The sequence below is a fragment of the Mixophyes fleayi genome, chromosome 4 (genome assembly GCF_038048845.1).
Source record: "Mixophyes fleayi isolate aMixFle1 chromosome 4, aMixFle1.hap1, whole genome shotgun sequence".
NCBI classification, from domain to species: Eukaryota; Metazoa; Chordata; class Amphibia; order Anura; family Limnodynastidae; genus Mixophyes; species Mixophyes fleayi.
In genome coordinates this window covers 132699484-132715412 of record NC_134405.1, presented here as the reverse complement: position 1 = coordinate 132715412, position 15929 = coordinate 132699484, and the positions used below count along the sequence as shown (strand labels likewise).

The following is a 15929-nucleotide window of genomic DNA, read 5'->3' as shown; positions in this document are numbered from 1 at the left end:
TTCATGAGTGTGACAATTTATTTTATTTTGTTAGCTACCCAACATAGATTAGCTTGTCTTTCACAGTTCACACACTACTCCCCTAATCTAGCACTTTAAAAATCCATTATAATTAAATTAAAAAAATAGTCTAGTCTTAAAACTAAAACTGAAAACAAAAAGTCTTTGGTGACAGCTTCACATGATCAATGATATAAACTAAACAGTTGGGCCAAGTGCTACAACAATACATTGAATTTAGATACCATGTTAAAATCCCTCAACTCATGGCTTTTAAAAGGAGAATCATCCACTTAGTTACATTTTTGTAAATTAGATAAAAGTGAAAACACTGAATGCACATACTTGCAGGCATACAATGTGTTTTGTGTCTCCGATATCCCTTGTTTCATCAATTATCTTCACACTTTTGCTGTGGCCTTATGTCTACGTTGGCGTGCATAAGTTTACCATGCATACCTTTTACCTAGTGGTCCATAAAGTTGCAACAAGTGCAGAATTCCCTATGAAGTAATACCAACCATACAGTGCCTGGCATTGGCATTCGTTGTATGCTGACTGCATGTCTTCATTCTGAGCAAACCATATTGATGTAGTCAGATAAACCACAGAGATAGATGTTAGTTCTGGCCTTGGAAGGATAGCATAGAGAGATAGGGGACATACAATCCAAATTTATCAGTAATATTACATACAAAGTAGAAACTCTATTGATCAGGGACCTACTGCAGAGAAAGAGACTAAAATGCATTGACATATTTATTTAAGGGAACTATAATTTTATACATAAAACTCTATACTTCCCAAAAAGAAATTGTAAAAGGAGTATAAGAAACACTTAGTAAAATATATACCCCTATCTTATTAATCAGCATTCAACCTCCAATATTTATTAACCCTTATAACAGGATAACAGAACTATCAAATACCAAATAGGTGGTGATATCCCCCCTACACTAATATTGTGGTAATTGGATATTGTAAATTGGCGCATTAAACAACTCTCTACTGCTAAAAGCATGTACAAACAGAGGTTCATATTCAGAAAATCTCTAATAAAAAGGACGTGACAAATGATTGAAACTCTTATAATGAGGACACATGAAATACAAACAAGAGATCAGAAACACATAGCAATTTTATTGCAGTTTTCCTTGAGAGTGGAAGCCCAGCGCAGGAAATTCTTTTAATTCTAATACTAATATTTCATGTACACTTTCTATACTACCAATTTTTTTATTTTCCTGTTTTTTAATGAATACTTAATAGTAACAAATATATTTTAAACTAAATAAATAAATGTTATGTTTTAACATTTTAACATCATACAGCCATCCTTTTTCTTCTTTTGTGCTGAAATACAGAATTATGAAACAATCACTAGGAATGTAAACATCAAAGGGACTTTATTTGTGATGTATAAATAAAAAGGAAATGTGAAAATACTGTGGAGGTCAAAACAGCCAAGGAAAAGTGCACAATCAGCTCTTGTCCTGTCGTACACCTTGATTTGTATCAGTGCACCTAGATTTTCATCAAAGTGCGTAGTGTTACAAAATGTGCATTTGTGGAGCAAGATGGCGTTTGCAGGGGAGAAGTTCAGACAGGTTGCTGGGAGAAGTTGGACATTCCTTGCAAATTGTTGAGTAGGTGCACCAATGCATCTAGCTTTGAGCAGAGCAAAAACAATACTTCATTATTGAAAGTAGATAGGAAATGTCACATTTTTAAAGGTGTTTCTTGTTGTGTGGACGCAAATGTGACTATTTTCACTTCACAAAAGGAGTTGTTGCATATTGGTGGAAAAGCTCTATGCACACTCTGAGCGATGTAATGCGGAGTGTTGACACAGTCCAGATGTCACCTACTCTCGTGAATCATTTAAGCAATATTGGAGGCTAAATCAAGCAGTATTTTAGGAGAAGAACAAATATTTTATTTACTAAAAGAGCTGGTTCTAAGTGATAGGAGGTTGAACTATGATGTGACGTATACACTCTTGTATAGTGTGTTGTGTGGACCATCCAGGCACACTGGGCAGGGACGGATTGGCCATAAGCCTTACCGGGAAGCTTCCTGGTAGGCCGGTGGCCTAACGAGGAAGCCCAGAGGCCGTCTTGTTTAACAATTTAAAAGAAAAAAAAAATTCTTCACCCGGTGCTGTCAGAAGGAGTGGAACAATCAAAGAAATTGGTGGTCAGTGGTAAACAACAGGCAACTTCATTAATCCTGCCTCCTTTGCACTTAGTATATCACCAGCAAACACTCTCCCCTTTACTTATGCCATTGTCTGCCAACCCTCTCAGCACTGTTATTACTTCAAACCAATCCCCCAATCACTGGGCACATTTTGGGCTCATACACAATTGTTACAAAATAAGTGCTTTCTTGCAAATGCTTGAAGCATTTCACCTTTATGGTGATCGCAGTAGACAGCCATTTATTATAAGGATTATTTTTAAGGCATTTTTTGAAACACACAGCACACTTTTTTATATATAATAAAGAGAGAGATTTGACTGATAGTTTGCATCTCAGGACGTCGGGGGAAGCTACATCAGTGTGGTGAGGTGCTCATATGCTGCTCTGACAGACTGATCAAATACAATTGTGCCAACATGTTTCGTAATATTTAAACTTATGAAACAAAGTCAGATATGTTTCTATGAAGCGAATATTGGTAAGATATGTTAGTAGATAACTATATAAGTTTGAGCACAGAGGCATAAACCAGTCGCAGATCATGCAAAAGGATTCATGTATTTTTATAGAACAGGACTGGCAGCTTTTTCCCTGCATTGCTTTAGAAATGACCCACTGTGTATTAAGTCATCACATCTCGGTTTTCTTAAATGTTTCCCCAACCAAATTCCAAGAGTTCTAAATCCCACTTACTTTTGTGTTGGCCCCACCTACAGTTGATTTGGTCCCACCCACATGAGGCCACTTCAAGAATTTTTTCCAGGGCCACTTTAGGTTCCTAGACTGCTGCTGACACTGGGGCAAAACTAAGCAGTTTGCAGTGCACATTGAGTGTGCTTCACAAATAAGGCTCTGTCTACTTTGTGTTCTTTGGATACAGATCCTTCTACAGTCAAGTCCATAAATATTGGGATATTGACACAATTCTCATATTTTGGGCTCTATACACCACCACAATGGATTTGAAATGAAACTAACAAGATGTGCTTTATCTGCAGACTTTCAGCTTTAATTTGAGGGCATTTACATCCAAATCAGGTAAATGATGTAGGAATAACAACGGTTTCTATATGTGCCTCCCACTTTTTAAGGGACCAAAAGTAATGGGACAATTGACTCAAAAGCTATTTCATGGACATGTGTGGGCTATTCCCTCGTTATTTCATCATCAATTAAGCAGGTAAAAGGTCTGGAGTTGATTCTAGGTGTGACATTTGCATTTGGAATCTGTTGCTGTCGACTCTCAATATGAGATCCAAAGAGCTGTCACTATCAGTGAAGCAAGCCATCATTAGGCTGAAAAATCAAAACCAACTCATCAGAGAGATAGCAAAAACATTAGGTGTGGCCAAATCAACTGTTTGGAACATCCTTAAAAAGAAAGAACGCACTAGAGAGCTCAGCAACACCAAAAGACCCGGAACACCACAGAAAACAATTGTGGTGGATGACAGAAGATTTTTTTCCCTGGTGAAGAAAAACCCCTTCACAACAGTTGGCCAAATCAAGAACACTCTCCAGGAGGTAGGTGTATATGTATCAAAGTCAACAATCAAGAGAAGACTTCACAAGAGTGAATATAGAGGGTTCACCACAAGATGTAAACCATTTGTGAGCCAAAAATACAGTAAGACCAGATTAGAGTTTGGCAAACAACATCTAAAAAAAAACATTACAGTTCTGGAACAACATCCTATGGACAGATGAGACAAAGATCAACTTGTAGCAGAGTGATGGAAAGAGAAGAGTATGGAGAAGGAAAGGAACTGTTCATGATCCAAAACATACCACCTCATCAGTGAAGCATGGTGGTGGTAGTGTCATGGTGTGGGCATGTATGGCTGCCTTTGGAACTGGTTCCCTTGTATTTATTGATGATGTGACTGCTGACAAAGGCAGCAGGATGAATTCTGAAGTTTTTCAGGCAATATTAATTGCTCATATTCAGTCAAATGCTTCAGAACTCATTGGACGGCGCTTCACAGTGCAGATGGACAATGGCCCGAAGCATACTGCAAAAGCAACCAAAGAGTTTTTTAAGGCTAACAAGTGGAATGTTATGCAATGGCCAAGTCATTCACCTGACCTGAATTCGATTGAGCATGCATTTCACTTGATGAAGATAAAACTGAAGGGAAAATTCCCAAAGAACAAGCAGGAACTGAAGACATTTGCAGTAGAGGCCTGGCAGAGCATCATCAGGGATGAAACCCAGCGTCTGGTGATGTTTATGCATTCCAGACTTCAGGCTGTAATTGACTGCAAAGGATTTGCAACAAAGTATTAAAATGTGAAAGTTCGATGTAGGATTGTTTAGTTTGGCCAATTACTTTTGGTCCCTTAAAAAGTGGGAGGCACATATAGAAACCGTTGTAATTCCTACACTGTTCACCTGATTTGGATGTAAATACCCTAAAATTAAAGCTGAAGGTCTGCAGTTAAAGCACATCATGTTTGTTTCATTTCAAATCCCTTGTGGTGGTGTATAGAGCCCAAAATATGAGAATTTTGTGGATGTCCCAATATTTATGGACTTGACTGTAGGTAGTGGTTTTATTTGTACTCAGTTGGCAGCATTAAGTATTCTTCAGCTATCCCTTCTGATACACCTCTCCCTCACTTCTCTTTCCCATACTTCTATGCTCTAAATACATCATATATGAAAGTAAAGTATAATTGTATTTTTTTTATACGTCCATTAACTAAATCAAATGGGAAAGCTTTAAAAATAGGGTTAATGTACCTTTACATTCACTGCATTTTGCATAGAAATACATATGATAAATAAAAATATCTATTTACATATGCTGACCGGAATTTAGTCTGTGCTAGAAGTAAATATAATTTATATTTAGAAAGTTACTTTTGCAACGGGAAGTCTTGTGCTTGGTAAAATGCTTGTTTTAGAAATATTATTACACTGTGAAAAAGATATACGAGTCTCTCTAACATCTTTTTCCATATATCGCTAGTATATGCCACTATGCTCAGTGACTTTTTGGTCGAGGCAAAGCATTTATGACATAAAGACAGTTAGCAGAATTCCCACATAAATATGATTAAAAGATAACTGAGTATATAGATATAATGCAGCGACCTTCTTTCATATATTAGTATGGTGATAATGATGGGATAACTAGGAGATGTTTCAGCTCATACTTGTCTGAACAGACAGATATTCTGTAGCAAGATGCCTCAGCATAAATACACATTGATCCTTAATTAAGTGACAGCATTGTTTCAAGAAACAACTTTTTTAAGCTTTTAGAAATCACACTTTTAACTAATTAGCATATTGTCTTATTATAGAAGGCCACCCCCCCCCCCCTTTATCCCTAATAGTACAGTCTCTTCATGATTCAAAGAGGTAAATTGTATGATCTTTGACCAGACATCTCAATTTAGAAGACCTCCAATAATAAGTGCAGTCTCTTCCCGATTTAAAGAGGTAAATTTGTATGGTCTTTGACAAAGCATGTCAGCTTAAAAGGCCTCCAATAATTATCTCTGCAAACACTGGTTTGGTCATTAAATCTCCAAAGGATCATCCAGTAGGCCTCAAACAAAAGTTGTCACTTAATACTCACCAAACCTACCACAGCTTAATACTCATCAAACATACCGCAATCATCCATATATAGAATGTTATGGTGTATTTATAGTAATACATAATATATATATATATATATATATATATATATATATATATATATAAATAAAAAACACCAAACTTACTAGTGGGCCCTGGACAGAAATGTTTCCCTCGGCACAATGTCTGAACTGCATGTTAGCTTGTGTGTGTGTATAATTATATTTTATATATATATATATATATATATATATATATATATATATATATATATACATGCACATATATACGCACACACACACACATACACTCACAATATATAAAACTGTTATGGCAGAAAAGAGACACTCACTGTAAGTAGGTCATTCACCTGGATGCACTGATCCAGAAGAATAGCATCATTGTTGAAGAACAGCACAGGACTTGATAAATACACTGAAATGGTTTGAATATAGGCAACTCAATATGTTCCTTTATTACAATATATATATATATATATATATATTTGCACATCTACTACTTACATTGTGAACCTTAATAAACAGCAAAGCAGCAACAGTTCTCATATTTCTGGTCATCTCGACATGTAGTGAAAAGGTCAGTTGATATACTATTCTATTGCTACCTAAAGCATTAGAGAAATATATTTAGAAAGGGAAAAGAGAAGCATCTATACATAGAAATCAGGAGTAAAATGACACTGTCACATCCTATAGATATGATTTAGGCAGTGGTAGAACCATTCTCCTTAAACACATATACATTTTGTTTTCATTGACTACCTGTGTAATACAATATTAGTATATTATGCTAAGAGACAGTGCACCACACACTATAGTAACCAGCAATGCTCCATACACTGTAACCATCACTGCCCCATATCTTGACAGCTTTTATTTTACACATTATGCCAGCTGTGACCTCAAATATTATACCTGGATCATTAAGTTGTCTGAAAGTACCAGCAGTCTAGATAAGATATTTGTAAAGGAAGCTTGCAAATTTATTTCCCTGGATAAACCAAAACATGAATCCTGATGGACATGTACATTTTTTTTTCCTTATCATGACATTTGACAGGCCAGCTGTTTACTTTAGAGCAACACATGGTAAGATTAGGTACTACGATGCCAAGTTTGTGATGTGCGGCATGTCACTGGGGGGATTACGAGGTCCTGATAGTTTTAATGGTGGTGTGTGGTGCAGGCTTGGTTGATTGTTATGCTCACAAGTGGTTGCAGCTGTGAAACGTTATATAGCGGATTGGGTGGGGTATTGTGAATTTAGAGGTAGCCCAGAAGGGGCCAGTTCACAAATGCACAAATAAAAAGGGTACCATTCTACCCTTGAACTAAGTACTGCTTGGTATGTTGGCATGACATGCCGAGTTGTTCTTTCAATTGATCAAAAATACTGATTTAATGCAGTGTTCTCTAACCACTGATTCCCTCATGCAGATACATTTGTATTACAGTTTCTAGCTATGAGGTGGAGACACTTGCAATCCGTCATTGGGAACAAAAGGTATCTATATCAATGTGTCTGGGAATACATACCAAATTTCCAGATAAGCTGAGTGGTTACTGTTCTACCCACTTTCTTGACAAACACTATGGGTTTCATTTATAGTTGGAGTCATCTTGAACTGAACGTACTCATAAAAATGAGTACTTATCTGTGTATGTTGAGTCGAATATATCTCATGATGCCTACCAATCAAAAATAGTATTTGCACCTGGCTTATGTCAGACGTACATATAAAATGTAACAATGTTCAAACACCTCCACATCCATTGTTTACTCCCCTAAAATCTAATGGCAACCTTCTTTCCTGCAGTACTTTATAATATAGATGAATTAAGTATTTTCATACGGAGAGGTCACTATGCAAGCAGACTATGTGCACGTAATGCAAATGTTGTACAAATTCCCCCATTTTCAGGGTTAGGTCAAATGGTAAATGGTGGGTGCTTTACAGAAATGAAACAAATAAAATGTTCTTTATTATGTGTACAAGACGGAATACAAATCAGTCTCTGCCCAGTAATAAGTGGGCACTGGTGGATTTATTTAAGTCACTGCTAAGTGTAATGTGGACCTTGCTGGGTACGATTTGGGCATTGTCGAGTATGATTTAGATACTGCTGAGAATGATTTGGGCACTGTTATTTAAAGTGCATTACTGGACACTAATTATAGTAAGTTACTGGAGGGTAATGCTTGGACTTTGCTACAGTAGGTATAATTTCAGCACTGGTTGGTATGCCTTGTCAATGCTAGGTACTGTACAGTATTATTTGAATACTGACATGCATGAGCTGGATAACATTTGTGCATTGCTATGTAGGATTTGTGCATGTTATATATGATTGTGGTACTTGTGCATATAATTGGGCAGCACTTCATACAATTCGACCATTGCTTGGTATGAGTTGGGCATTGCTTATTTGTTCTATATGTTGTAATTTTCAAGATCTGTTCTTTTCCAGTATGGGAAAATACAGTGTACCCATTATTTTCTTATGTATTCTGGAAACATGACAACAATGTTGTCAGTTTCTGTTTATAATTAATGTTACTTAAATCCTGATTCCAAATATAACAATATTTGTTGTCCTTGGGCTAGAAACTAAATCACTAGCTCCCTACTTGGCCCCTAAATGACAGGAGGGACTGTAATAGCAATAATGCTAGGAGTGGATATGTTAACTTCACAATTTAATGGATATTACAATGCTTCTGGTATTCCATGAGACTATGTTGTGAAGCTTTACTTCAATGGCTAGAGAATGCTGGCAACTTAATAAGAAATTTGGCTGGGAGAAGGGGGGATTAGTGGAGAATTGGGAGTGTGCTTGTACTTTGTTTTGATTAAATATGATTGTGTCTTATTTCTATTGAAAAAAAAATGAGGAAAGAGAAGTTATAAAAACTGTCACAACTACAAGTAAATATTACATCTAGTCCCACCTAAGATAAGACTGCCATGTTGCATAAATAAACCCAACATTTTTATGGCCAAACACTTAAACCGTTTCCACAGCATGCTACAATTTACAGGGGTCACCCTGGAAGCAAGTTAATGAAGAAACTATCTTGCACAGATGTATATGTTTGGAAGATTATGTAATAAAAAGTTTGACACTCAAATAGCTAAAACTTCATTGAAACACATGACATTTCTCTCCTACTCCAAGATTTCTAGAGGTCTGTTTATTAAATGTTAAAAAGCCCAAAATCCAGCAAACTTATTAAGGGCTGCAAACTATTTAACAGACCTGGGCTAGCAATAGCGTCCCTGAAGTATATTTAACAAGGCCAACTGTGGTATATTCACCACTGTTGTCCTCGATTACTAACACCATTTGCAGACAAGGAAAATATTAATTGATCAGCTACCCCGGTGACATTTTTTTGTTAAATTGGATGAAAGATTTTCAATCTCTGCTATCACAAGCAATCAAAATCTACCTCAATGGTGGGTCTTTTTAAATAGACCATCATTATCAACATTTATTTATATAGTGCCAGCAAATTCTGTAGCGTTTTACAACTGGAGCAGTTAGTTTTATATGAATCGTAGGGTCAAACAAGCAGTAAAATGCACACAGTGTTAGTAGCTATTACCAATGATGTTTTTTTCCAGTAATGGTATAACTTAGCCATTGGTACCCATATTTAATCAAATAAAAAATTGCCATTTATTTGAAAGTCACCTATTAAACTCCTCTTCATGATAATTTCCCTTAACAAATCCCACTGTTATTGACTAATTTGCCTTTTTGTGTTGCCGCAGTTAAAGACTACAAGCAAGCACCTCAAAATATGCTGTGTCTGTAAAACAATACAATTAGCGTGCAAAGAGCACAGAAGCAAGAAATAAATTAATGACAAATGCAAAAACTGATTTTTTTTTTAATCTCTGACAACTCACCTGTGAAATACAATTTCACAATTTCTGTATTTGAAGGATTATAAAGGGCACAAAGGAAGAAGCTAGTACATACATATCATGCTAGCAAATAAGTGCTCTAGGAGATACAGTCTTAATTAGTTATGCCTGTAACCCTTTCATATCAATCATCTGCTCCTTAGTATTCAGCAAAGCAAGACAAGAAGAGGAAGGGCACTTTGGCTCTGGATAAGAAAAAAATAGAATGTAAACCCACCAGCCCTTGTCACACACAGAAATATATTCAGAAATGGACTAAATGCTTATAAACTGTATTTATTTTGTTTGTTTTAGCATGACTTCAGGGTACAATACAGGACAAAATCAATTACTTTTTACCCTCAAACTGTGACTGAACAATCACGGTGATACAGACAGGAATGGCCTGCAGCTCATCTGATCTCAGGCATACTAATCTGACAAATACATGTAAGCAGTGGACACATTACATAAACTTGTGTCATATGATTCAGTTCAAATAAAAAAAACTCTCCAAGAACATGTTCCTTAACTAGGAAAATGATTGTGTAGTAGAAACAAGCCAAGTAGAAGAGTTGAAGTATGGGTAAGATATTGTGCAACATTATTACGATACAATTTTTTACACATTAACCATGACAACATTTGTATAAGTATGAAGGTCTTATATGTTAATACAACTTTTATATAGCTATATATATTTTTGATAAACTTATTTTCAGTTTGTGAGCCCAATGCATATACACTTATCTGAACAATAGAATATATTACGTACTATATTCATATTTATGTAGATCAATGGAACTCACTAGACATTTTTCAAGACCCACTAATAGGCACTAACAAGTACAAGTGGGCCTCAACCCAATTTAATTATTAGTGCATGGATTAACTACAACCAAGTGTTAAAAAAATAAGTGTATATTATTATTTTTTTATTGTTACTTTTTAATGGAATGTTATTTTTTCTTAGCATACCATGTATTTACTCCAAATTTTGACCACCTCATATCACTATCATTGACATCCTCATATCTCTCAAAGTGCCCATCTCATATTTCTATAATTTTCCCCTCGTATCTCTATCATTACCCCCTGATAATCCTATCATCACTGTCCATTTCTATGGCTATCCTTACTGCTCATATCTACCCTTGTTGCCCCCCCTCCCCACCCCACTGCACTCTCTGCTCCTAAATTAATCAGGTCCAAGAAGTTTATCTAACAAAAAAAAGCTAAGCAGTGGGTTGAATTATGAACAATTATATTTATCTTCTACTTATGTTGTAAATCCAAAATCTATAAAAAGGTATACTTATTCTATAATCCATTGCTGAACTTTTATGACCAGAAGGCCCTAATCAGTTTCTTGTTGATTCAGAAGAAGACATGATGAGGTAATACTGGGCACTCAAGCCTAAACTCCAAGGTACAGGATTACGGTGGAAAATTGCTAGATCTGACCAATATGTCCAGACCTATTGGGGCGTGTTAGTGTGGTGGGTAAGTGACTGCTCAGACAGGATAAAATTGGACATCTGCAATTCACATTTACAGGCATGCCTGAAAACTATCGGATCAATTTCAGTCATTTTACCAGGCATCACACTTGTTTTTGTGACACACAATTGGTATAATTGGGCTAATTGGACAAAATTACTGTTGGGCCAATTGTCTAATACGGCCAGCTTAAGTTTTTCTTAAGCGATTCACAGTGAGGTTGCTAAACAGAGAGATTATCCAAAGCTGAATGTGAAAATAGGGCAAACAGAGAGAAGCAGAAAAAATTTACATTTTAAGAGGAGAGATGAGAAATGTTGCATTTCATATGGTACTTTTTAGCAAGCCAAAATATTGAATGAAGGATTGAATATAAGTTTCATTGGAAAAAATATGATTGAGGGAGACCAGTGAATTAAAAGTTACAATAGCCAAGTCTGTGTTGATCTTGTAGTGCACTGGCAGACGAAGCGGGTTATTTTTTAGAAAGAATCGGCTAGTTTCAGCAAAATGTGATATGAGTGAGCGATAGATCAGATCAATGTCACTTCTGGATAGTTGTATATCCAATAAAAAGTGCATTGAGCAAATACACCTCTATATTAGGAATTAGAATAGTACAAAATATATGTCTATTATGTACCAAGTTAAAAGTAGTTTATTTTATGTCTCTTCATAAGAAACAAAACTACATATAAAATAACTACATTAGCAAACTGTATATATTAAGAAATATTATGAAAACATGTACTGAATATATGATTTGTGAGAATACAAAATCTTTTTAAAAGTAATTTTACAAAGTACCAACCTGAATCCAGACCTTAACTGGCATATTAAAATAAAGCAGGAGTGACCTAGATGATAACATCGTAATTTTAGCTTCTGGCTGTGATAACTGCACAAAAATCACAGGGAAATCAGGATTACGGAATCTATAGTATTGGTCTAAAATCAGTCTTGCTAAAACCCCCTAATATTCTGCCAGATCAAAAACCAAATCCTGAATTTGATCATCCCTATTGTAGAGACATATTTTTCATTAAGCTTTCTGAGTCCCTTCTATAAAGGTTAATAGTTCCTTAAAATGATGGTTTCTTATCCTCTGCACTGATCTGACAAGGATGCAGCACAGCACAGAATCACTAACACAACCAAAAATAGCCTTACAATGCATAATCTTATCAGCCAGAGGCAGAGGGAATCTGCACCCGGGACACACAGGAAAGGCGCACACAGAGCCTGCTATGTTGCACGTGAATCTTTGCTCCAAGACTACATCTGTCTCTCTCCCAGTTTTTTTTTCTGTAACTAAAAGTCATCTGTAAAAATCTGCAAAATGTTTGTTTTTCCCCTACTCCTCCTACCCTCACTAAATAATATTCAGAAGTATAAGATGAAAGAACATTTTGAAAATATAAATAAGTGATACATCTGTTATTTTATATATTGACCATGTTGTTACCTGGTTATCTTGAAATAAAACATTGTTAAAAAAAATCAGCAAGATGATAAGGTAATTCCCAGACTTACTAATGAGCAATAGCCAAAGGGGAAATCTATATAAACTAAGCAAGAGTAAAAAAATAAATAATTATACCACATTCATAAACGTAATTTCATCCATTTTGGATTTCACTGCACTAATTTATTAAAAAATATGTCTTAACAATGGTGTATTATCCTGTTGTCAGTGTTTCAAGCAAATGGCATGTGTAGGAACAGTTCAAGAAAATATTTGCAGCAGGCATTGAGTTACCTGAAAGTGGACCTGTCACCATGAATTCAAATGATCCTATTCACCACAAACTACTTACCTATCAAGCTCAATGATTTGTATCTGTTCTTCTATCTCTTTTCCACTGACACTAAATATAACGGAGAGTCAGGACAGAAATTGAGTAGGGCTTCTAGCGAAAGTATTAATAAAAATAGATGGTTATCAAAGAAAACGCCTAAAAATTACTTTTCAGATGGTATTTTGTTCCAACCAAGCTCCACAGCATTTTCCCAAACACATCATCAGATGCATACTGTAGTAATCTTTTTTGCACATCTGGTGGAGCTGTCCCAAAATTCAACCATTGATTCCTGGCCTCCAATTTCACCAGCTTAATTATCCCACATTTATTCTACTGCCCCTGAAAATCCCAGATGTCCCTAAATATATAGATAAATTGATCAGGCACATTATAAGTGCTGCCTCACCTTAATTCCATAACGATGGTGTGCAACTTCATCTGGCATATATATCAAAAAAAATATATTACCAGCATCCTGAGGAACTCCTCTGTAGGCTTTTAGAAATTTTGGTCCCCCTGAACACCCTTTCACAATCACCCCCTGCTTAATCAGTAATTTTGAACCTAATCCAATCCTTTGCTCGAGCTTTAAAATCTGCAAACCACAGTCTCTCTCATAGGCATCCACCCGAGTGGACCTACTCACTCTCCCTTTTCCCTGTCCTTTACATCTGCTCCTGTGTATCCCTGCATCATTCATGTGCGGTACAGGTTTATTTTAGACAAATGACAGAATATATGATGGTATGGAGGTAATGCACCACATTGCATCATAATGAATTTATTACAGTGTAAATGTGTGGCACTCTCAGAGTGGATTCAGTGAGCCGTGTTGGCCAAGTTATCTGCTCGACTCATTTGTGCAAGACGAAATTGTTCCATTGTATGAATTTTGTGCATAAGCATTTACACTGGCAGGAATCAAAAAATAAAATAACAATGGAGATTAAACTACTTGTCAAAGTTGTAAATCCATGGCAAGATATTATATTTTACACAGTAATTATCTGACAGGAGAGCTCTGGGAATTAAGAAGAAAATATGAGAAAGAAAGGAGAAACAACTGTATTTCTATTAAATGCTGACCTCTAAATGCAGACTTAACGCTATCATTTAAACTAAGTAAAGTCCTATAACTAGAATAGTTCTATCCACGTAAGGGGAAAGGTTAGATTAAGAAGCGACTATTCAAAAGGCTTTTTTGGAATTTCCCAAAAGTCTATTCTCTTGAAAAGGAGTGACTTATTTGCACTTTTCCCTAAGGGAATAGCTTACAGATACACCTAACTGTTCTCCATGTTTCATTGAGAATGCAAAACAAAATAAAATCAACAAGCAAAAAAAGAAAAAGAGTATTGGTTACATAGACAGCACATTAAATTAATAATTTCTGGCCAGTGTTTGAAGTGGAAATTTAGAAGTGGAGGTATGCAAAATGTATTGCGAATGTAAGTAAATAGAATTTGATAGTGTTACAATGAAGGCAGTAGGGGAAGTTGTGGTATGGCATACAACCGTATACACTCCCACTTCCACCATTGTTTCTGGCCTGATGTGCAACTTGCCCTGTACAAGAGTCTATATACCCAACATTATGCAAAAAGCAACTGGCAGTCAGAAAAGACTGGCGTGTCATGCACCTATATTTGAATGCTGGCTAGCCTGGCTACATTTTACAAAGCATGTACATGATGTATGTGTGTAACTGATACAAGCATGTTTCTTGCATAAATGTTTAAATTCTAGTTATACATATATTTAGGAACAGAATGTTCACACAACTTCCATTATTCTGATTAAAATGTCCAATAAATCATTCAATAACATAGTGTAATAATCAAATCTATTTTTCTATAGCTTTGCTACATTTGGACATAGTTACCATATGGGACAGTCATTTTTAACATGTTTACAGCTAGATGACCCAGCCGTTCTGTGCTGATTGTGCTATATCTGCGATGTTCCATAAAGCTAGCCCCAAAAGTACAGATTCAATCGTTTTTCTGAGAAAAAGTTGCATGTTTTTCCATGGCCACCAAAATGGACACACACCTAAAAATCCAATTAAGTGCAATTTAGCTTCAATTAATCATCTGTTACTTACCACAAATAAATATTACAGATCTTATTTGATCTGCATTGTTCTCCTCACTAAACAATATACAATTAGATCAAAAACAATCCATATGGATAATTGAATTGACTGGATTTGAACTTAGTAGATTTTCCCTAAAGTTACCATACTGTGATAGCCCAAAAATTAGGAGAAAACAACTGAATGATTATTGCAGGAATTCACAATTTCTGCTTGATATCGCAATCCCTATAGAACTCTATGGGTACTGTGATGTTAGTGATTTATCAAGCAGCAAAAAGCTTGCTTAACTGTTTCTATGGGGTTCAGTGAAGCCGGAAAGTCTGTTTTGTCCCCGCAAGGTCAGATCCCTATGCGCATTTCACTTCCAGCATTTACCGACAGCGTTATGTGAAGAGTAAAATTACTTTGTAGAATAGGGGGGTCTTCACTGGGGTTCTAAAAGCAGCCCGGCATAGTAAATAACAGTGGTATTGCAACATGTATGCTATGATTTGCAGCAATACATAATGATGTTTAAAGCTGCTGAATAGAAAATAGACCCCTTAGTGTGTTCAGAACTATTAGACAACCTGTCTCTACACTTTGACCCTATTGAATTTATGTAATCATATGTATTATTGTGCAGTGAACTACAAAAGTAAGCATTTAAAGTGGTGATAAATGTGAGAATAAGGATGCTGCCAAAGAATAAGGATGCTGTACAGCTATAGGTAGCCAGCGTATGCATTGGTGCACAATGGTATGTAACTGTAAATAAAATGTCTCTATACAGATAAAACAAAACAAATAGTAAACTGGACACTTAAG

At 35.9% G+C, this 15929-nt stretch overlaps 1 protein-coding gene and 1 long non-coding RNA gene across 2 annotated transcripts in view; both read right to left on the bottom strand.

Annotated features, from left to right (window-relative positions):
* The window catches only part of HCN4 (hyperpolarization activated cyclic nucleotide gated potassium channel 4), a 146659-nt gene that overhangs the window by 94127 nt on the left and 36603 nt on the right, over window positions 1–15929 (bottom strand). The gene's annotated exons all lie outside the window — the stretch shown is intronic.
* On the bottom strand, window positions 861–15084 carry LOC142152076 (uncharacterized). Its single transcript, XR_012691291.1, has 4 exons — window positions 14907–15084; window positions 13040–13090; window positions 6316–6416; window positions 861–1353 (listed from the first exon to the last, which is right to left on the bottom strand). It is a non-coding gene; the product is annotated as an uncharacterized LOC142152076 (long non-coding RNA).